The following is a 24,812-nucleotide window of genomic DNA, read 5'->3' as shown; positions in this document are numbered from 1 at the left end:
AGGAAAATCAAAGAAGGATTGACGCCTTCGAATTGTGGTGTTGGCAAAGAATATTGAATATACTGTGGACTGCCAAAAGAACAAACAAATCTGCCTTGGAAGAAGTGCAACCAGAATGCTCCTTAGAAGCAAGGATGGCGAGACTGTGTCTTACATACTTTGGACATACTATCAGAAGGAATCAGCCCCTGGAGAAGGACATCATGCTTGGTAAAGTACAGGGTCAGCAGAAAGAGGAAGACCCTCAACAAGGTGGAGTGACACAGTGGCTGCAACGATGGGCTCAAGCATAACAATGATTGTAAGGATGGTGCAGGAGCGGGCAGTGTTTCTTTCTGTGGTACCTAGGGTTGCTATGAGTTGGAACCTACTTGATGGCACCTAACAACAACAACAACAAGATTTCTGGTAATTCTCCTTGTATTCAAACATAACCCGGCTTTTATATTGTTTCCGTTCTTGCAAACTCTTTGTATGTACTCATTAACATTCCATAATATATTGTTTTGGGATCATTTATACAAATTTAATTAATGTTAAATTACTATATGTATTATTATGCAAATTATTTATTAAATTCAAGATTGCATTAGAAATTATTTTCTATTTTATCATATATACATTTATCTCTTTAAAAAAATCACTAGCGTTCATTGATAGGAATATACTACAGTATATTTATTTAATCATGCTGTACTGATGGTCATTCATGTTATTTAGTTTATCAGAAATTCTGTTGAAATTAACTTCCATGATTTTATTTTGTATTTACTTGACTACCATTTCAGCTAAGCATCTTTTCTGTCCTTTTTTTATGGTTTTAATATTTCATTTAAGTCTTCTATGAATTGTCTATTAAAGTTCTTTACCCCTAATGGTACTTGAACATGGACCTTTTACAATTTATATTGATTACTGAGAACACAACAAAAAATGACCTACTTTGTACAAAGAGCTTACACAGCTCTGCCATGTGTGCTTTACTTTGAAATTTAAATAGGCACCCAAAACTCTAGAGATTCAAGAAAACTATGTTAAAAGTAGAGAAATGGATTAAGCAGGAAACAAACATTTCAAAGAACTATAATACCTTGGAGAGATAAGAGGATATATTACATTTATGAAGAAGTAAATACCATGAAATGAAATAATACAGAAAAAGTGTCCAGAAAATACAAATAGTATGAAAATTTTTTGTAAATCCATAATTAGCATACAATATAAATCTACATAAATTTCTAGAAAGTAGATAAAAAAAGACAGATGAAAAGTAGGAGAGTAAAAATTATAAAATTAGAGAAGAAATCTATGAATCCAAAAGCCCAAAAATAGATATTGTAAAAAAAGAAAATGTATACAAAGAAAAAAATTATAAATCAAAATGTTACAGAACTCAAGGACATTGGTTTCCAGATTGAAAGGGCGTGCCGGGTGACTAATACCCTCTGGCTAAAATGACCCACACTGAGCACATAGTTGCAAAATTTCAAAACAGAAAGGATAAAGAGAAACTCCCAGAATCTGATATACAGGTTCAGAAATCAAAAGAAAAAAAAAAGGAATATTATGAAGAAATGCCTTCCAAATCCTGTAGAAAAATTATTTTCAACATAGAATTCTACTTTAAATATGAGCATGAAATATTTTATTTAATATACAGGATCTCAAAAAATGTATTTCTCACATTTTTTTCAAGAAACTGCTGGAATATATGATCAATAAAAGCGAGGGATTAAACTCAGATAGAGGAAGTTAGGAAATAATATTACCAATATATAAGAGAAGTGAAGGGTGTTTCACAGCAAAGGGAACATATCAAGTTATAGAACAGCTACAAGGACTAAAGGAGAGGAGTCACATTGTTTAATAACATTGACTATTGATATAATGCAAAATTATAATAAAGCTCCATTTGGAGAATGAGAGGAGAGGCTGCGTGGAGATGTAGGACTATACATACATGAACTGAATAAATATGGCCATGAATTAAACAGCTAATGTCCTTAATAGTGTTTCCTTAGGAATATGAAATGCAGAAAGCAAGGGATGGGGATAAGAAAGTGTTATTTTCATTAACAACCTTGTAGACAATTTGCATTTTCAAGCTGTGTGCATATATTACTTTAACATATTGTCGATATGTTTGATAATCACAAAGATAAAAATTAGTCTGGGACATCTGTTAGCTAGAAGCTTGTTGTATTAACACCCAACAAAAACCTAAGCTGTGATATTCTTCTGCTAAACACAAACCATTTTAAAGAACATCAGTATTAGACAAGTCACTTTTGAACATGATAGGCTAAGAGGAAAACATTATATAATCATGTTTGAGCACAGAAAAAACAACACTGTACAATCCACAAAGGTGACCAAATGAGGGACTGCTTCTTCTTTGCCAACTACAGTTTAGCAATGTTTTGTTACTCCCATTTTCAATTAGAAATTACTAAGATACACAATCATAGCATTGTTCCCCTTTATTTAAAGAAAAAGCATCCTTCCTTAAATCCTCTCCGAAGTTATCGATTATATGTACCTATTAACAAACCCCTCGTGACATTCTCTGCAACAATTGTCAATAAACAAAGTGGTACTTGATTATCTTTGATTACAGGTGTATTCCTGGAGATCTTTACTGGTGGGTATCAATACAGAGAAAAGCTTAAACAAGGTTCAGGTGGAACCCTTGTTGTATTGGACCTGGACTCAACTACTCAGTGAAGTGGGCAAATTTGAGACCTCTCTCATGTTCACCTACTTGAGGCCGTACTACCCATGGCAATGAGGCAAGTTTCATGCAGCCTGGATCTCCAATTGTTATTTCATTGGGGTTCTGCAGTGTTGAGTTTATTTCTATTACTTGTTTTCTCAGAAATAAGGTCCTCTGGGGCATTTTGTGGTTTCTGAATAGATTTGTATTGTTTACTGGTGAAATTAGTTTTTAATGCTCTAACACCTGGTTCTACTATCTAAAAGCTTGTCCAGAGTCTTAAGTATCAGTTGTCTGTCAGAAGAATATTTATAGGAAGTGGAGAGGCATAGACATGATAAGTCCATTCTTGGGCTACTCTGAGGAATAAAAAAGTTTAGAAGATTTCTCCTGAAATCCTTGTCCTTTTTTCAAATTTTTCTTGGGTTACTATTTTGAAATCTTATATAAAGGAAAGTTTCTGTTTCTATCCAAGATGTAGTAACAGAGACCAGATTTATCCTCTCACCAAACCAAATTAATATGTACAAAACATATAAAACAGTGGTTTTCAAGACTCTGGCATCAGGCAATGAAAGGGAATATACTCTGAGAGACAGGACACAAACGAGGTGAGCCCTATTATTCTGCCAGCTAACTGCCCTGAGAGAATTTCCAAGGAGGCATGCAGAAAGAAAAAATTCAGGTAGAACCCACTATATTATTTGGGTAGATGGACTGAGAATCTGGGGAGAGCAAAGCAGCTAGAGTTTACAGGAAACAAAATCCTCAGGAAGGAGAGTGCAGCATTAAGAACTCCAGAGACCTGCAGAGGCTCCACCATCAGTATTCATCTGAGCACAGATCAATGCAGAGTATGGGAAGAATATAGTAGGCCAAAGGAAGAAACACTCAAAAGGATCAGAGATAACCATGGCTGACACCAACACAGGGAAAGGAAGAGTGTTCATTTCCAACAGATGGGTTGGGAAATCTCATGATTCACAATGCCTGGGGTAGAGTAACAAGGGAGAATCTTTCCTTGTTTCTTCAGTAGTCGGAAAAAATTAGCCATAGATCATACACGCACAACAGGGGTAATATTGCCAAGGTGTTGAAAATTGATTCATGTGAATAAAAAATATTTTAGTTATTGCAATGATTGCGTATTCCCAAAGGGCCGCTGTGTATAAATGGATAAACAGAATGTCTGTGACATTAAATAAATGTTCATAGGGCACAGAGATTAGGAATTATTTATTGTTATTTTTATTTGGTAAATTTGCAATCCTTTTAATGGTTCAACAGCGGTTTATAGTTATGAGGTAGGAATTATGAGTAACAGATGCACTCATGTGACCATGGGATTATCAAACTCAATTTTTTTTCCAATTCTTACAATAGTTGCTATAGCCTATTTTTTGTGTATATATGAATCAAAAAATGCCAAAACACAAGTATAAACTTTGTGGTGAATTTTCTGAACTTTGGACATTTATAAAGCAGAAAAATTTCATTTGAAGCTCTTTGTGCAATATGTAATTGTTCACTCAGACTTGGAAATCATGGGAAGTCAAGTATACACCAGTATATACTAACAGCTAAGCGTGAGATTTATGATTTCCTCAACTAGTACCAAAAAAGTAGTTTAAATAACACATTTTTAATTCAAATTCAAGAAATTCAAATGAAGACAATAAATAATCACAGTAAAAATTGAATGACCTTCCAAAATATAGGTTATCATCAATTGTCTTAGCTCAAATGATAGTTTGAATGTACTGCTGCCAAAAGTATGTTCTGAATCCAAAATTACAAGTAAATTTTCAAATGCCAGGACAAAGTCTACTGTAATAACAAAAAATTCAATACCTCTGTTTACTAAAAAATAATCAAACATCTAAATGTGTTTTATGGCATAACCATGGATGCAAGTAACCACTATGCAGGAAAAAAAAAATCCCCTTTCTTTTTGCTTGTAAGACTATGCAGGTAAAATCCCTTCCACATCAGGCTTGAGAAACAATGGCAACATTTTGTGGACTTTCTTATTAAGTGTAGTGTTAATGAGGAAAAAAAAAAAAAGCACTGCTTTTTGTAGAGATAATTCAAATACATATATCGGGGAGTGTTTACATGAAACTACAAAAAATGTTTTTTCAAAGTTGAAGCAAGACATGGATGATTCTCTGGAAGTTGTTGTCTTCCCTGCCCACATTCCGCGTAATGGTGCTCAAACAGTGATAGAAAAGGATGCCCTTTCTATTGACGTTGAATTCATTTATATTCATTATATTATTTGAATTGATCAATTAAAAAACTTTTTGTGATTTTGTTGGCATGCTGCGTTCTCAATTTTCTTGCATTTCAATACCTGTTGGGTGTCTTTAACAGATGTAATTGAGACACGGAATTCTTCGATTTTGAAGAAAAGGCTCCCAAAATTCTTGTTGACTTTTTAAATAATCATTAAGCCGATTAACTTTTAAAAAAATATTTCATTTCATTTTTCGTGAAAGTTTACATAGCAAATTAGGTTCACTTTTAACAACTTCTATACAATATTGGTCAGTGAAAATTGGTTACAATTTCCACAATGTGTCAGCATTCTAATTATTTCCATTCCAGTTGCTATGTTTCCATTAATCTAGCTGTCCTGCCTCCCTTACCTTCTCATCTTAGCTTTAGAGTAAATGTTGACTGTTTGATCTCATATAGATGAGATCTATACAGTTGCGGATACTTCCTAGACATAACCAAACACCTCTCAGGGTTGATTTGCTGAATTTGAAGGGGTTCATGGGTGATATTGTTTATTTTATGAGCCAACCTATTATTTGGTGAAAGGTGACCTATGGCAGTGGCTTCAGTTACAAATTTAAAGGGTATCTTTATAAACTATGTTATGCCAATTGACCTAGCTGTCCCACAAAACTATGGCCCTAAGCCTTCAAATCCAGCAAAACAAACCTGTGAGGTGTTTGGTTATGTTTAGGAGGTATCCTTAACTCTGTCCCTATGTGCTTTATTATATGTATGAACATATATACAGCACACATAAACATGTAAATTCATGTTTATGTGCATTGTATACACACACCCATATAATCACATGTACCTTCTAAACACACATATGCATGCATATCTACTTATGTAGCCACTTACATCTTTTTATTGCTATTGCTGTTGTTGCAAAATTGTATATGTTACAGCATTTACCCAAATTGCCCCTTACTCTTCTGTGTTTCTTAGTGTCATCATTTACCTTCGTCAGGTAGTTCAGATTTCACCTATATTTATTATTGCCTTTCCCATCACCAAAATACTATCTAGACGATGATTTCCCTTCCCTCCCTCTCCCATTCCTGGTAACCACCAAAGAACATTGCTTTCTGTATGTATACCTATTCTCGTTTTTTCATAAAAATGATAGCATACAATATTTGTCCTTTTGTGATTGACTTATTTACTCAACATTATGTCTTTCACATTCATCCAAGTTATAAGATGTTTCAAGAACTTGTTATTACTTTATATGGAAAGGAAAGAGGTCCAAGGTAAGTAAAGCGCTATTGAAGAAAAAGAATAAAGCTGGAAGACTCACACTACCTGACCTCAGAACCTACTATACAGCTATGGTAGTCAAAAACAGCTTGGTACTGGTACAATGACAGCCCCTTTGACCAATGGAGCAGAATTGAGAACCCAGATGTAAATCTGTCCACCTATGGTCACCTATCTTCAACAAGGGCTCAAAGTCCATGAAATGGAGAAAAGAGTGTTTTTAATAAATGATGCTGGCAAAACTGGATGTCCATCTTCAAAAAGATGAAATAGGACCCATACCTCACGCCGTAAAAAAAAAACTTATTCAAAATGGGTCAAAGACCTAAATATAAAACTAAAAACTAAAAAGGTCGAAGAAGAAAAAATCGGGTCAATGATGGAGGCCCTTATACACGGCTTTAACAGGATAAAAATCATAACTAACAATACACAGACACCAGAAGATAAGCTAGGTAACTGAAACCTTTAAAAAATTAACCACTTATGCTCATTAAAAGACTTTGCCAAAGAGCAAAAAGAGAAAACCTACAGACTAGGAAAAAATTTTTGGCTATGACAAATCCAACAAAAGACTAATCTCTAAAATCTACAGGAAAAATCCAATGCCTCTACAACAAAAAGACAAATAATCCAATTAAAAAATGGGCAAAGAATTTGAACACACACTTCACCAAAGAGGACATTCAAGCAGCTAACAGACACATGAGGAAATTCTTGCTATCCCTAGCCATTAGAGAAATGCAAATCAGAACCGCAATGTGATACCATCTCACCCCAACATTACTGGCACAAATCAAAAAAACAGAAAACAACAAATGTTGGAAAGGCTGAAGGGGGATGGGAACTCTTATGCAGTGCTGGTGGGAATGCAAAATGGTAAAGCCATTTTGGAAAGTGATATGGCGCTTCCTTAAAAAGCTGTAAATAGAAGTACCATATGATCCAGCAATCCCACACCTAGGAATATATCCTAGAGAATAAGAGCCATCACATGAATCTACATATGCACATCCATGTTCATTGCAGCATTATTCACAATAGCAAAAAGATGGAAACAACCTAGGTGCCCATCAACAGATGAATGGATAGACTATGGAACACACACAATGGAATACTGCTGAACTATAAAGAACAATGATGAATCCATGAAGCATGTCACAACATGGATGAATCTAGAGGCCATTATGCTGAGTGAAATAAGTCAATCACGAAAGGACAAATATTGTATGAGACCTCTACTATAAAAAACTCATGAAAAGGTTTACACACAAAAGGAAACAATCTTTGATGGTTACAAGGAAGGGGAGGAGTAGGAGGGAAAAACACTAAATAGACAATAGATAAGGGGTAGTATTGGTGAAGGGTAACACAGTACACAGTACTGGGGAAACCAGTACAACTTGTCCAAGGCAAGGTTGTGGAAGCTCCATAGACACATCCAAACTCCCTGGGGAACCAAACTGCTAGGCTGAGGGCTCTGGGGACCATGGTCTTAGGGAACATCTAGTAGAAAAGAAAAAAAAAAGAGAAAACTCACTATGATTCTTTACAGCTGCATAGTATTCCATTGCATATATACCACAACTTGTTTATTCTTGCATCTGTAGATGGGCACTTAGATTGTTTCTTTCTTTTTGCTATTGTGAATAATACTGAAACGAACATGAGTGTGCATATTTCCATTCATGCCACTGCTGTTAGATATCTAAGCTCTATACCTAGGAATGAAATGCTGGATGATAAGGTATTTCTATTTCTAGTGTTTTCAGGCAGTGCCATAACATTTTCCATAGTGGTTGTACCATTTTACAGTCCCACGGGCAATGTATAAGAGTTCTAATCTCCATACAGCCTCACCAGCATTTGTTTTCTTTGTTTTGATAGTTTCCATCTATGAAGGGGTGAGATAGTATCTCTTACAGTTTTGATTTGCATCTCTCTGATGACTAATGATGGCAAGCAACACTTCTTGTGTTTGATGGCCGCTGAATGTCCTCTTTGCCTAAATGTCTGTCATACCCTATGCCCATTTTTTGATTGGATTATTTGTCTTTTTGTTGTTGAGTTGTTGAAGTGTTCTATATATTTTTGAGATTAGACCCTTATCAGATATGTCATTCCCAAGGATTTTTTTCCAGTCTGTTGGTTCTTTTTGTACTCTTTTCATAGTCTTTTATAAGTATTTAAGTCTTAGGAGGTTCCAGTTATTTAATTTGTCTTCCATTTTTTGTGCATTTGTAGTTGTGTTTGATAGCCTATTTCTAAAAAGAGAATTAGGTTTCATAGTTTTGTCCATATGTTTTCTTCCAAGATCTTTACAGCTTTAGCTTTAACGTTTAGGTCTTTAATCTATTTTGAGTTTTTTTTTTGTGTGTGTGTATGGTGTGAGGTATGGATCCTGTTTCATTTTTCTTCAAATGGATGCACGTTTTTGCCATTGTCAGTTGTTAAAGATGTCGTTTCTTCCCCATTGAATGAACTTTGACCCCTTCTCAAAAATCAGCTGTCCATAGATGGATGGATTTACTTCTGCATTTTCAATTCTGTTTCAGTCTATGTGCCTTTCATGGAACCACTGTTAGGCTGTTTTGATTACTGTGATTATGCAGTATGTTTTGAGATTAGAAAGTGTGAGGCCTCCTAATTTGTTCTTTCAATATTGCTTTGGCTATTTGGGCCTCTTTTTTTTCCCTTTCAAAGGACACAAGTTATGTGAAGAATTTTTAAAGAGAATGAACTCTTTGTTGTTGTTGTTAGACGCCATTGAGTCAGTTCTGACCCATAGCGACTTTACATATAACAGAATGAAACGTTGCCGACTATGTGCCATCCTCACAATTGTTACTATGTTTGAGCCCATTGTTGCAGCCACTAAGTAGATCCATCTCCTTGAGGGTTTTCATTTTTTTCACTAACCCTATGATTTACCAGTTATGATGTCCTTCTCCAGGAACAGTTTCCTCCTTATAACATATCCAAAAGTGCACGAAACAAAGTCTCACCTTCCTTATTACTGAGTATTCTGGCTATATTTCTTCCAAGACAGATTTGCTCTTTGTTCTGTCCATGGTATATCCTATATTCTTCCCTAACACCATAGTTCAAATGCATCAGTTTTAGTTTGGTCTTCCTTTTTCATTGTCCAGCTTTTGCATGCATGCGAGGCAATTGAAAATACCATGGCTTGGGTCAAATTCACCTAAATTTTTAGGGAAATACAACTAAAGAAAGAGATACATAATTTAGATATTGTAATTTATGTTATATAAAGAATAATTTTAGTATATATATAGCACAATTACATTTTTATCCTAATGTATATATGAATAAAAAAATGGACAAATCACAAAATAATTGTTGTGTTGTTAGGTGTCATGAAGTCAGTTCTGCACAACAGAATGAAACACTGCCGAGTCCTGCACCATCCACATGATCTTTTTTATGCTTGAGCCCATTTTTGCAGTCACTGTCTCAATTCATCTCATTGAAGATCATCCTCTTTTTTGCTAACCCTTTACTCTGTCAAGCATGATGTCATTCTCCAGGGACGGGTCCCTCCTGATGACATGTTCAAACATGTAAGATGAAGTTTTGCCATCTTATTCAAGGTCGTACTTTGGTTCTTGTGGACATGTTCTAATTTTCTTCAGCTTCAACTTGAGCTTATATATGAACAATTGATCATCTGTTTTTCAGTTGGCCCCTGGCCTTCTTCTGACTAACGATATTGTGTTTCCATTGTCTCTTTTCACAGATGTAGTCGATTTGATTCCTGTATATTCCATCTGGCAAGGTCCATATGTACAGTTGCTCTCACCTTTGTCGAAAAAAGATATTTCCAATGAAGAAGTCATTGATTTTGCAAAATCCTATCATGCAATCTCTGGCATTATTTCTACCCCCAAGGCTATATGTCACAGCTACCAATTTTTCTTCTTTGTTTCCAACTTTCACATTCCAATCACCAGTAATTATCATTGCATCCCAATTGCATGTTCAATCAATTTTAAGCTGCAGAAGTTGGTAAAAATCTTCAGTTTCTTCATCTTTGGCCTTAGAGGTTGGTGTGTGAACTTGAATAATAGTGGTTTTAACTGGTCTTCCCTGTAAGCATATGGATATTATTCTATCATTGACAGCATTGTACTTCAGGACAGATCTTGAAATGTTCTTTTTGATGATGAATGCAATGCCATTCCTCTTCAATTTGTCATTCCCAGAATAGTAGACTATACGGTTGTTTGATTGAAAATGGCCAATACCAGTCCATTTCAGCTCACTAATGCCTAGAATATTGATGTTTATGGATTCCATTTCCTTTTTGATGATTTCCAATTTTCCTTGATTCATACTTCGTATATTTCATGTTCTAATTATTAATCGATGTTTACAGCTGCTTCATCTCATTTTGAGTCATGCCACATCAGCAACTTGAGGTCCTGAAAGCTTGAGTTTATCCATGTCATTAAGGTTGACTCTACTTTGAGAAGTCAGCTTTTCCCCAGTCATGTTTTGAGTGCCTTCCAACTTGAGGGGTTCACCTCCTGGCACCATATCTGACCATGTTCTGCTGCTATTCATAAGGTTTTCACTGGCCAATTCTTTTCAGTTAGGTCCTTCTTCCTAATCTGTCTTAGTCTGGAAGCTCAGCTGAAACCTGTCCACTGTGGGTGACCCTGACAGTATACGATTACCAGTAGTAGAGCTTCCAGCATCACAGCAACACACAAGTCCCCACAGTGCAACAAACTAACAGATGAGTGAGGGACAAAATAGTTATGCTGGGTGAAAAAGTCAAACCAAAAAAGGTGCATGCAGTATCATTTCTTTTATGTATAAGTCCAGAAAGTGAAACTATTCTATAGTGACACAAAAGAGTAGTTATTACCTGGAATGGGGGACTTGGAAGTGTGGAAAAGAGAAATTAAAAAGGTGCATGAGGAAACTTCTAGAGGTGGTGAATTTTTTCATTAACTTGACTGTGGAGAGTATTTTACAAGCATATACATGTGTCTAAAATCATATATTTTTACACATTAAATATGTCCAACTTACTTATTGATACATATGTACTATAAATCAATAAAATTGTTTAAAAAAAAAATCTACGAGTCACCGTTAATCTCTGAGAACCACCGTTAATTTTCCTGCCTGCAGGTGGAAGTTTTTATCTATTCCCAAGTTAGAGAACATTGATTTGTTACCTAGTTCCAGAGATTCAAGATTGCACAATTCTACCCTCTCTACCTTAGAGTACTTAGAGGGTCTTCTCAATTTAATACTACAGCTCCCCTAGGTGAAACACCAGCTTCCTTCATGTTTTCTCCCTCTAATGTTAAATCACTAGCTTATTTCTAATTAGCACAGTTTGGATTGAGAGTAGTCACTTTGAAGAACTTTGGGATTTGAATAAGATGTTTTATTTAAGCGATGCTTCAGAACAACAACAACAAAAATCTGACTATCTGGTTGTCTGCATTCTTTAATCAAGATGAGAGGGCTTCCAACTGTAATTTGAACTAAAAAACTGTCTAGATAAAAAAATTATTTAGCTATCACCAGTGAAAATTCGTCAATCCAATCATTTGTCAATCCAATCAAATTACGGTCTTGTCCTTACTTTATCTGTCCTTTCCTTTTTTTCCCCCTTTTTCCTTTTGAGCCAGAGGAACTACAACAATGCTCTTTAAGAATTCAACCTCCACATGGGGGAGATATTGATTGTTCTGTGTACAGAGATCCCTGTGCCATTGTTAGACTCCCAAAACTCTAGGACTGAAAGATTATTATCGAAGAGTTCAGATTGATTCTTGACTCTGACCCTGTAAACATCACTGATTCCTACCAATTAGAATTTTTTTTTTTTTTGCCTTTTGGTATGGTTCAAAAAAAGTAAAAAAAAAAATCATTGCCGTCAAGTCAATTCCAACTCATACTGACCTTAAAGGACAGAGTAGAAGTGCCCCATAGGATTTCCAAGGAGCATCTGGTGGATTCGAACTGTCAACCTTTTGGTTAACAGCTATAGCTCTTTACCACTACTTCACTTAGGATTTCCTTGGTAAGGTTAGAAGATACAGAAATTAGGTAGAGAAAAGCTAATTATCAAAACCGTGAAGAGGATTTAAAAGTATTGAAACTTTAGTGAACAGCAACAAAAAATAAAGTTAATTAAAGCCTTTATTTAAAGTTAAAAAAATTACATATAATGTGCATATATGCACATAGATGAGTATATATTATGTGTGCTTCATTCATAATACATTTTATATATACAAATACATTTATCCAACAGATGAAGAATAAAAGGGGTGTCCTGGTAAAAGAACATACTGTTAGTATTTAAAACACCTGCATTTTTTCTGACACTTGCATTCCTTGTTATCATACCCAAAAATGTTAACTTCTGAGTATGAATATTTCTCTTCTCTCAAAAAATTTAATAGGAGAATTTTAATTAATACTGTTACTCTTCCCGAAGTTGTTATTAAATGATGCTGAGTATGAAAACACACCACCAAGTTTCAATACAAATTTATACAACCCTGTACAAACAGAGGAAACCCTGGTGGCATAGTGGTTAAGTGCTATGGCTGCTAACCAAATGGTCAGCAATTCGGATCCACTAGGCAGGTGCTCCTTGGAAACATTTTGGGGTGGCTCTATTCTGCCCTATAGGGTCACTATGAGTTGGAATCGACTCAAGGGCAATGGGTTTTTTGTTTTTTTTTTTTTTTGGTACAAATGGAAGATATTATTACTTTAAGTGCCCTAGTAAACAGTGGAAACCCTGGTGGTGTAGTGGTTAAGAGCAATGGCTGTTAACCAGGTCAGCAGGTGCTCTTTGGAAACCCTATGAGGCAATTCTATGCTGTCCTGTAGAGTTAACTCGATGGCAATGAGTTTGGTTTTTTTGTTTGTTTGTTTAGTAAACAAGCATCACTTAAAAAGTTTTCATTTAACCACTAATCATTATAATAATTATTCTTTAAAAAAATTATAAATATAAATTTTATGTATGCGTGTGCATATTCCATTTGTGTTTATTTGTCATGTTGTCAGTTTCTGTTAAGTCGATTACAACTCATAGTGAGCCCGTGTGTGCAGATAGAACTGCTCCGCAGGATTTTCAAGGCTGTGTCCCTTCAGAAGCAAATCACTAGGCCTGTCTTCTGAGACTCCTTTGGGTGGGTTCCAACCACCAATCTTTTGCTGGTAATCATGGACTTAACCATTTGCACTACCCAGGGACTAAAAAAAAAAAAAAAAAAAAAATTTAACTCTCTTGCATTTATTAATATTAGTTTATTTTCTTCTTTTAAATGTAATTTGACTAAAAAATATGTCTTCTTTTCTATTTCTATACACTAAAAGTTTAAAACTCAGTCTGAAACCAGCAGCTGCTGTTAACTTTCACTTTCTGTATCTACACAGAGAATTCATCTCTTGACAGGGATATTTCTCTTCCAAATTTGACTCTCTTTTCCTGTACTGATTCCCAGAGATTTCTGCAAGGCTTGCACAGGTCGTCTTCCAGTGTTTAATCTTATTAGTCGCCCCAAGAACTACAGATTTGTGGGTTTCTAAGTGAAGAGATTATTTCAGCTCCTTTGTCCTTAAAAAAGAAAAAAAAAAAAAGTTTTTTTTTGGTTTTGTTGTCCAGATTCCTTTCAACCACAGTAGGGCTTTTGCCTTTCAATTCCTTTCTTCTTCCTGAGGATTCTCTCCTGACCCTTTCCGTGGAGTCGCAGCCCATAGTGAGCTCTTCTCTGAATTCTGTTGCTCTTAAAATTAGTCTTTCAGTTTTTAGCTCTTAATTCATCTTCACTTATTTTCTTCCGTTCTTTGTGCACAAAGATGTCTTATATTTTGGTCACTGTCATAGCATCTAGCATAGTTTTGGACACACAATTACCATAAATGCTAGTTTGCTGGTTACTTAAAATAACTTGTAATTTAAAGCTCTACATATATACGTAGGAGTTGCTTGTAGCTACTTAATGCTGTGTGCTGTCAAATCAATTTCAACTCATAGGGACCATATAAGACATCATAGAGCTGCCCCCTAGGGTTTCCTGGGCAGTAAACTTTACTGGATCAGATCATCAGGTCTTTTCTCTTGAGGAATGGCTGCTGGGTTCAAATTGCCAACTTTTTGGTTAGCAGTCAAGTGCTTTAACTATTGCTCAACCAGGGTTCCTTTACTTAATGATGAGGAATATAAATTTACAGATATATAGTTTATTTAATACTGAGAAAAACTTACTAAAATTAAATTTAAAAAAAAAAAAACCCAGTGCCCTCGAGTCGATTCCGACTCATAGCAACCCTATAGGACGGAGTATAACTGCCCCATAGAGTTCCCAAGGAGCGTCTGGCGGATTCGAACTGCCGACCCTTTGGTTAGTAGCCATAGCACTTAACCACTATGCCACCAGGGTTTCCAAAATTAAATAGAATAACTATATATCAGCTATATCATAAAGAAATGAGCAATTTTCAACTGGTTTATAGGGGAATGTAATGCTTTATGATAAGAATATTTAATACGATATATTTGGACGAGGCTAGAGCAATAGAGGATAATCCAATTGACTGTCAACACTCCCTTCCATTTCTAAGAGTATGTAACATATACTAAATTTTCTATAAACCATTGTATAAAATTTATCTTTTAAATTATTTTTTATTCTCCTTGCTGAGATTTAAAGCCCCCTTTGATCATCAAAACCTAATCTCAATCCTTGTTCCATTCCCTAAAATTGCATTTATAGGCCACTCTTTGTAATCAGGTTTAATATTATGCAATATCGTACAACATTGCAATTTATTTCAAATTGGAAGAGGTGAGTATTGGAACATGGTAGGGAAGTGCATGTTTGAAAAGCAATCTCCAGAATTAAATTTAAATTTTTATATTTGTTAATAGGAAAAATTTTAATGATTTAAAGATATGATATAAAGCAAATATAAAGTTTATAAATCCTTTATTAAAACACAAGAATATATTTATTACATAAAGTGAAGTAAACTACTGTTGTTCAATGTCATCAAGTCAATTCCAATTCATAGTGACCCTATGTACAACAGAACGGAACACTGCCAGTCCTGCGCCATCCTCAAAATCGTTAATATGCTTGAGCCCATTGTTGCAGCCACTGTGTCAATTCATCTCGTTGAGGGTCTTCCTCTTTTTCACTGACCCTCTACTTTACCAAGTATGAAGTCCTTCTCCAGGGACTGATCCCTTCTTATAATATGTCCAAAGTATGTGAGAACCAAAGCCTTTGAATTGTGGCATTGGCAAAGAATATCGAATATACCATGGACTGCCAAAAAAAAAAAAACAAGAATGAACAAATCTGTCTTGGAAGAAGTACAACCAAAATGCTCCTGAGAAGCAAGGATTGCAAGACTATGTCTCACATACTTAAGAAATGTTTTCAGGAGGGATCAGTCCCTGGAGAAGGACATCATGTTTGGTTAAACAGAGGGTCAGTGAAAAAGAGGAAGACCCTCAGCGAGGTGGATTGACACAGTGGCTGCAACAATGGGCTCAACCATAACAACAATTATGAGGATGGTGCAGAGCTGGGGAGTAGTTCTTTCTGTTGTGCATAGGGTCGCTGTGAGTCAGAACTGACTGGAGGGTACCTAACAACAACAACAACAATGAAGTGTGTGAGACGAAGTTTCGCTATACTCCCTTCTTAGGAGCATTCTGTCTGTAATTCTTTCAAGACAAATTTGAATTTGTTCACTCTTCTGGCAACAATCAAATCTGCCAGAAAATAAATAAACTACTAACACACGTTAATTTGCAGCTACTTGTAAGTCTGCACATATGAATAGCAAACATTTATTTAATCGTTTTCTGTGCCAGGTTCTTAAAACAGCTGAGTGAAGTAGGTTCTGTTATTGTACCCATCTTATAGATGAGGAAATGGAAGACGAGAACTTGCTTAAAGTTACATGGCTAATAAATGACAAATGCAGATCTTAAACCCAGATAGTGTGACTTCATAATTGATGTTTAACCACTACCATATATCATCTCCTGTACATAATAAAAGCTAACAGTTTAAATTTTCACCAGATGACTGGTTCTGTATGAGTTCTAATAATAATAATCACTACAATCCTTTGTGATATATCCCATTATTACCCCACTGCACGAAGATTAAATTGCCCAAAGAAAGAAAGATGGATGGATGATAGGTTGGTAGATTGTTTTAATATAGGAAAAGAAAAGAAAAGTAAATCTTTTTCCTGAGACCAAAAGTTATATATGTCTATTTTGCCTCAAATAATAATACAAAGTTAATATGACCCTTTAGATAAAATGCTGGTGAGTAATAAAATGACCTAGTGTACTAGACACTTGAAGTAATGACAGCAAAGTACAGGAGGCAGCCAAAAGTAGTACCAAAAGTTTCAAACTCTGAACTAAAGCTCTTGGTTCAAATCCAACCTCTTCTGCTGTTTACTCCATGACCTTGGATAATTAATTTTACCTCCCTTTTTTTTTTTTTTACCTGTGTTATCACATCTATGAGATGGGGATAATTATAGCACTTTTATGAATTGAGTTAAAATATACAAAAACATTAATTTTAACTGTATTAGACCTATACTAACTATGATATAAGCATTTACTATAAATTATTTGGATTTAAAAATTGGTTATATGATGTACATTTTTTTATTGTACTTTACAGGAAGTCTTACAGAACAAACTAGCCATTCATTAAACAATGATTTATGACGTTGGTTCCCAACCCGACGACATGTCAATATTCTCCGCTTCTCGAACTTCAGTTCCCCCTTACCAGCTTTCCTGCCCCTTCCTACCTTCTTGTCCTTGTCTCTGGGCTGGTGTGCCCATTTACTCTTGTTTTGTTTTATGGGCCTGTCTAATCTTTGGCTGAAGGACGAACCTGAGGATTGACTTCAGTACTGAGCTAAAAGGGTGTCCAAGGGCCATACTTCTGGGATTTCTCCAGTCTCCGTTGGTGCACTTAGTCTTGTGTCTGTGTGTCTGTGTGTGTGTGTGAGAGAGAGAGAGTTAGAATTTTGTTCTACATTTTCTTCAGCTCTGTTTTGGGACCCTCTCTTGTGATTACTGTCAGAACAGTCAGCAGTGTTAGCCGGGCACCATTAATTTGCTGTACTCAGTATGGTGAAGGCTGTAGTACATGTTGTCCATTAGTCCTTTGGACTAAAATTTCCTTTGTGTCTTTGGTTTTCTTCATTCTCCTTTTTTCCAGGCAGGGTGACACCAGCGGAGTATCTTAAATGGCCACTCACAAGCTTTTAAGACCCCAGACACTACTCACCAAAGTAGAATGTAGAACACTTTCTTTATAAACTATGCTGTGTCAGTTGAGCTTGATGTTCTCTGAGACCATGGTCCCCACAGCCCTCAGCCCAGTAATTCAGTCCCTAAGAGAGTGTGGATGTGTCTATGCAGCTTCACTGTCCTTATCTTGTACAAGTTATGCTGGCTTCCTCAGTATTGTGTACTGTCTTACCCTTCACCAAAGTTAACGCTTACTATTGTTGACTTAGTGTTTTTCCGTCCTTGCCGCTCCCCTCCCTTGTAACTATCAAAGATTCTTCCTTTTTTTGTGTGAACCTTTTCATGAGTTTTTATACTAGTGGTCTCATACAGTATTTTTCCTTTTGTGATTGACTTATTTCACTCAGCGTAATGCCCTCCAAATTCGTTCCTGTTGTCACATGCTCAACAGGTTCATCCCTGTTCTTTATCACTGCATAGTATTCCATTGAGTGTATGTACAATCGTTTGTTTATCCATTCATCTGTTGCTAGGTATGTAGGTTGTTTCTATCTTTTTGCTATTGTAAATAGTGTTGCAATGAGTATGGGTATGAATAGGTCTATTCATGTGATGGCTCTTATTTCTCTAGGATATATTCCAAGGAGTGGGATTGCTAGATCATATAGTATTTCTGTGTCTAGCTTTTTAAGGAAGCCCCATACCATTTTCCAAAATGGTCATACAATTTTGCATTCCCACCAGCAGTGCATAAGAGTTCCAATCTCTCTGCAGCCTTTCCAACATTTGTTATTTTCTGTTTTTTTTTTTTTTTTTAATTTGTGCCAGTAATGTTGGGGTGAGTTTGTACCTCATTGTGGTTTGGATTTGCATTTCTCTAATAGCTAGTGATTGCGAGCATCTCCTTATGTGTCTGTTAACCACTTGAAGGTCTTCTTTGGTGAAGTGTCTGTTCATATTCTTTGCCCATGTTTTAATTGGATTATTTGTCTTTTTGTCGTACAGGTGTAGGATTTTCCTGTAGATTTTAGAAATTAGACCTTTGTTGGAATTGTCATAGCCAAATTTTTTTTTTCCCAGTCTGTAGGTTCGCTTTTTGTGAAGTTGTGTGATGAGCACAAGTGTTTAACTTTTAGAAGATCCCAGTTATATAGCTTATCTTCTAGAGTTTGTGTGCTGTAAAGTATGGTTTGTAACCTGTTAATGCCATGGATTAGGGCCTCTAGCTTTAATCCTATTTTTTTCTCCCATGATCTTTATAATTTTTGGTTTCATATTTAGGTCTTTGATCCATTTTGAATTAGATTTTGTGTATGGAGTGAGGTATGGGTTCTGTTCCATTTTTTTGCAGATGGATATCCAGCTTTGCCAGCACCATTTGTTAAAAAGAGTGCCTTTTCCCCACTTGATGGACTTTGGGCCCTTGCCGAAGATCAGGTGACCATAGGTGGATGGGTTTACATCTGGGTTCTCAATTCTGCCCTTTGGGTCAATGTATCCATGGTTGTACCAGTACCAGGCTGTTTTGACTACTGTAGTTCTATAGTAGGTTCTTCTTCAATAGTGCTTTACTTATCCCGGACATCTTCCCTTTCCATATAACTTGAATGATTAGTTTTTCCATCTCTTTAAAGATTGTTGTTGCTTTTTGAATCAGGATTGCATTGTATTTGTAGGTTGCTTTGGGTAGAATTGACATTTTCATGACATTGAGTCTACCTAACCATGACCACAATATGTTTTTCCATTTATGTATACATCTTTTGATTTCTTGCAGTAGTGTTCTGTAGTTTTCTTTGTATAGCTCTTTTACATCCCTGGTTAGATTTATTCCTCAGTATTTTATTTTTTTTAGGGGCTATTATAAATGATTGGTTTTTTTTTTTTTTATTATAAATGATATTGTTTTCCTGATTTCTTTTTGGTTGTTCTCTTTACTGGTGTATAGGAATCCAACTGATTTTTTTTATGTTTGTCTTATATGCTGTTACTCTGCTGGATCTTTCCATTAGTTCCAATAGTTTTCTCATGGAGTCTTTTGGGTTTTCTATGTATAGTACCATATCATCCACAAGGAGGGGCTATTTTACTTTTTCTTTGTCTTATCCTGTTCTCAGGTGGAATGTTTGCAGCTTCTTTCCATTAAGAAGGATGTGGATTTTCAGTTTTCTATAGATGCCCATTATTATGTTGATGAATTTCCTGCCTATACCTATTTTATTGAGAATATTTTTCAGGAATATGTGTTGCATTTTGTCTAATGCCTTTTCTGCATTGATTGAGATGATCATGTAATTATTTTCCTTTATTTATGTGGTGGATTATGTCGATTGATTTTCTAATGTTAAGCTGTCCTTGTATACCTGCTATGAATCACACCTGGTCATGGTATATTATTTTTTTGATTACAATGCTGAATTCTATTGGCTAGAATTTTGTTGAGAATTTGCATCTATATTCATGAGAAATATCTGTAATTTTCTTTTTTTTTTTTTTGATGTCTTTGCTTGGTTTTGGTATCAGGGTTATGCTGGCTTCATAGAATAAATTTGAAATTACCCCTTCCTTTTCTATGTTCTGAAATAGTTTGAGTAGAACTGATGTAAGCAATTCTTTGAATGTTTGGTAGAATGCTCCAGTTAACCCAACTAGGATGGTGCTTTTATTTGTTGGGAGTTTTTGTTTTTCTTTTTGTTTTTTTTCAGTAACTTTGCAATTTCTCCTTTTTGGGGGGGTCCATTCAGATTTTCAACTTCAGTTTGAGTGGGTAGTGTCTGTTTAGAAGTTTGTCCATTTTCTCTAGATTTTCAAATTTGTTGGGGTATAGTTTTTCATAACACTCTGTTATGATCCTTTTTATTTCAGTTGTGTCTGTTGTAATGTCCCCCATTTCGTTTATTATTTGGGTTAGCTTCCTTTCCTGTTTTTCTTTTGTCAGTTTGGCCAGTGGTTTGTTGATCCTTTCAAAGAATCAACTTTTGGTTTTGTTGATTCTTTCTATTGTTTTTCTATTCTTTATTTCATTTATTTCTGCTCTTCCTTATTTCTTTTCTTCTGGTTGCTGTGGGCTTGTTTTGCTGTTCTCTATTTGTTTGAATTGTGTAGCTAATGTTTTGATTTTGTCCCTTTATTCTTTTTTTATGTGCACATCCATTGACCTCTGAGCACTGCCTTTGCTCTGTCACAAAGATTATAATATGATGTGTTTTCCTTCTCATTTGATTCTAGGAAATTTTTTTTATTCTGTCTTTGATTTCTTCTGTTACCCACTGGTTTATAAGCAGAGGGTTACTCAGCTTCCAGGTATTTTTTTTTTTTTTATTAACTTTAATTGAGCTTCAAGTGAACGTTTACAAATCAAGTCAGAATGTCACATATAAGTTTATATACACCTTACTCCGTACTCCCACTTGCTCTCCCCCTAATGAGTCAGCACTTCCAGTCTCTCCTTTCGTGACAATTTTGCCAGCTTCCAACTCTCTCTATCCTCCCATCCCTCCTCCAGACAGGAGATGCCAACACAGTCTCAAGTGTCCACCTGATATAATCAGCTCACTCTTCATCAGCATCTCTCTCCTACCCACTGTCCAGTCCCTTTCATGTCCGATGAGTTCTCTTCGGGAATGGTTCCTGTCCTGTGCCAACAGAAAGTTTGAGGACCATGACCGCCGGGATTTCTCTAGTCTCAGTCAGACCATTAAGTATGGTCTTTTTATGAGAATTTGGGGTCTGCATCCCACTGATCTCCCGCTCCCTCAGGAGTTCTCTGTTGTGTTCCCTGTCAGGGCAGTCATCAATTGTGGCCGGGCACCATCTAGTTCTTCTGGTCTCAGGATGATGTAAGTCTCTGGTTCATGTGGCCCCTTCTGTCTCTTGGGCTCTTAGTTATCGTGTGACCTTGGTGTTCTTCATTCCCCTTTGATCCAGGTGGGTTGAGACCAATTGATGCATCTTAGTTGGCCGCTTGTTAGCATTTAAGACCCCAGACGCCACATTTCAAAGTGGGATGCAGAATGTTTTCATAATAGAATTATTTTGCCAATTGACTTAGAAGTCCCCTTAAACCATGGTTCCCAAACCCCCGCCCTTGCTCCGCTGACCTTTGAAGCATTCAGTTTATCCCAGAAACTTCTTTGCTTTTGGTCCAGTCCCGTTGAGCTGACCTTCCATGTATTGAGTGTTGTCCTTCCCTTCACCTAAAGCAGTTCTCATCTACTAATTAATCAGTAAAAAACCCTCTTCCACCCTCCCTCCCTCTCCCCCTCGTACCCACAAAAGTATGTGTTCTTCTCAGTTTATACTATTTCTCAAGATCTTATAATAGTGGTCTTATACAATATTTGTCCTTTTGCCTCTGACTAATTTCGCTCAGCATAATGCCTTCCAGGTTCCTCCATGTTATGAAATGTTTCACAGATTTGTCACTGTTCTTTAACGATGCGTAGTATTCCATTGTATGGATATACCATGATTTATTTAACCATTCATCTGTTGATGGACACCTTGGTTGTTTCCAGCTTTTTGCTATTGTAAATAGAGCTGCAATGAACATGGGTGTGCATATATCCGTTTGTGTGAAGGCTCTTATTTCTCTAGGGTATATTCCAAGGAATGGGATTTCTGGGTAGTATGGTAGTTCTATTTCTAACTTTATAAGATAACGCCAGATAGATTTCCAAAGTGGTTGTACCATTTTACATTCCCACCAGCAGTGTATAAGAATTCCAATCTCTCCGCAGCCTCTCCAACATTGATTATTTTGTGTTTTTTGGATTAATGCCAGCCTTGTTGGCGTGAGATGGAATCTCATCGTAGTTTTAATTTGCATTTCTCTAATGGCTAATGATCGGGAGCATTTTCTCATGTATCTGTTAGCTGCCTGAATATCTTCTTTAGTGAAGTGTGTGTTCATATCCTTTGCCCACTTCTTAATTGGGTTGTTTGTCTTTTTGTGGTTGAGTTTTGACAGAATCATACAGATTTTAGAGATCAGGCGCTGGTCGGAGATGTCATAGCTGAAAATTCTTTCCCAATCTGTAGGTGGTCTTTTTACTCTTTTGGTGAAGTCTTTAGATGAGCATAGGTGTTTGATTTTCAGGAGCTCCCAGTTATCTGGTTTCTCTTCGTCATTTTTGGTAATGTTTTGCATTCTGTTTATTCCTTGTAATAGGGTTCCTAAGGTTGTCCCTGTTTTTTCTTCCATGATCTTTATTGTTTTAGTCTTTATGTTTAGGTCTTTGATCCACTTGGAGTTAGTTTTTGTGCATGGTGTGAGGTATGGGTCCTATTTCATTTTTTTGCAAATGGATATCCAGTTATGACAACACCAATTGTTAAAAAGACTATCTTTTCCCCAATTAACTGACACTGGGCCTTTGTGAAATAGCAGCTGCTCATATGTGGATGGATTTATATCTGGGTTCTCAATTCTGTTCCACTGGTCTATGCGTCTGTTGTTGTACCAATACCAGGATGTTTTGACTACTGTGGGTGTATAATAGGTCCTGAAATCAGGTAGAGTGAGGCCTCCCACTTTCTTCTTCTTTTTCAATAATGCTTTGCTTATCCAAGGCTTCTTTCCCTTCCACATGAAGTTGGTGATTTGTTTCTCTATCACCTTAAAAAATGACATTGGAATTTGGATCGGAAGTGCATTGTATGTGTAGATGGCATTTGGTAGAATAGACATTTTTACTATGTTAAGTCTTCCTATCCATGAGCAGGGTATGTTTTTCCACTTAATTATGTCCTTTTGAATTTCTTGTAGTAGAGCTTTGTAGTTTTCTTTGTATAGGTCTTTTACATCCTTGGTAAGATTTATTCCTAAGTATTTTATCTTCTTGGGGGCTACTGTGAATGGTATTGATTTGGTGATTTCCTCTTCAATGTTCTTTTTGTTGATGTAGAGGAATCCAAGTGATTTTTGTATGTTTATCTTATAACCTGAGACTCTGCCAAACTCTTCTATTAGTTTCAGTAGTTTTCTGCAGGATTCCTTAGGGTTTTCTGTGTATGAGATCATGTCATCTGCAATTAGAGATAATTTTACTTCCTCCTTGCCAATCCGGATGCCCTTTATTTCTTTGTCTAGCCTAATCGCTCTGGATAGGACTTCTAGCACAATGTTGAATAAGAGCGGTGATAAAGGGCATCCTTGTCTGGTTCCCGTTCTCAGTGGAAATGCTTTCAGGCTCTCTCCATTTAGAGTGATGTTGGCTGTTGGCTTTGCATAGATGCCCTTTATTATGTTGAGGAATTTTCCTTCAATTCCTATTTTGCTGAGAGTTTTTTATCATAAATGGGTGTTGAACTTTGTGAAATGCCTTTTCTGCATCAATTGATAAGATCATGTGGTTTTTGTCTTTTGTTTTATTTATATGGTGGATTACATTAATGGTTTTTCTAATATTAAACCAGCCTTGCATACCTGGTATAAATCCCACTTGGTCGTGGTGAATTATTTTTTTTGATATGTTGTTAAATTCTATTGGCTAGAATTTTGTTGAGGATTTTTGCATCTATGTTCATGAGGGATATAGGTCTGTAATTTTCTTTTTTTGTAATGTCTTTACCTGGTTTTGGTATCAGGGAGATGGTGGCTTCATAGAATGAGTTAGGTAGTATTCTGTCATTTTCTATGCTTTGAAATATCTTTAGTAGTAGTGGTGTTATCTCTTCTCTGAAAGTTTGGTAGAACTCTGCAGTGAAGCCGTCCGGGCCAGGGCTTTTTTTTGTTGAGAGTTTTTTGATTACCATTTCAATCTCTTTTTTTGTTATGGGTCTATTTAGTTGTTCTACTTCTGATTGTGTTAGGTTAGGTAGGTAGTGTTTTTCTAGGAATTCATCCATTTCTTCTAGGTTTGCAAATTTGTTAGAGTACAATTTTTCTTAATAATCTGATATGATTTCTTTTAATATCAGTTGGGTCTGTTGTGATGTGGCCCATCTCATTTCTTATTCGGGTTATTTGTTTCCTTTCCTGTATTTCTTTAGTCAGTCTAGCCAATGGTTTATCAATTTTGTTAATTTTTTCAAAGAACCAGCTTTTGGCTTTGTTAATTCTTTCAATTGTTTTTTCTGTGCTCTAATTCATTTAGTTCAGCTCTAGTTTTCATTATTTGTTTTCTTCTGGTGCCTGATGGATTCTTTTGCTGCTCACTTTCTATTTGTTCAAGTTTTAGAGACAGTTCTCTGATTTTGGCTCTTTCTTCTTTTTGTATGTGTGCATTTATCGATATAAATCGGCCTCTGAGC

This window comes from Loxodonta africana, chromosome 11 (assembly GCF_030014295.1).
Source record: "Loxodonta africana isolate mLoxAfr1 chromosome 11, mLoxAfr1.hap2, whole genome shotgun sequence".
NCBI classification, from domain to species: Eukaryota; Metazoa; Chordata; class Mammalia; order Proboscidea; family Elephantidae; genus Loxodonta; species Loxodonta africana.
The sequence above is the reverse complement of the archived record's forward strand: the minus strand, read 5'-3'. Positions refer to the sequence as shown.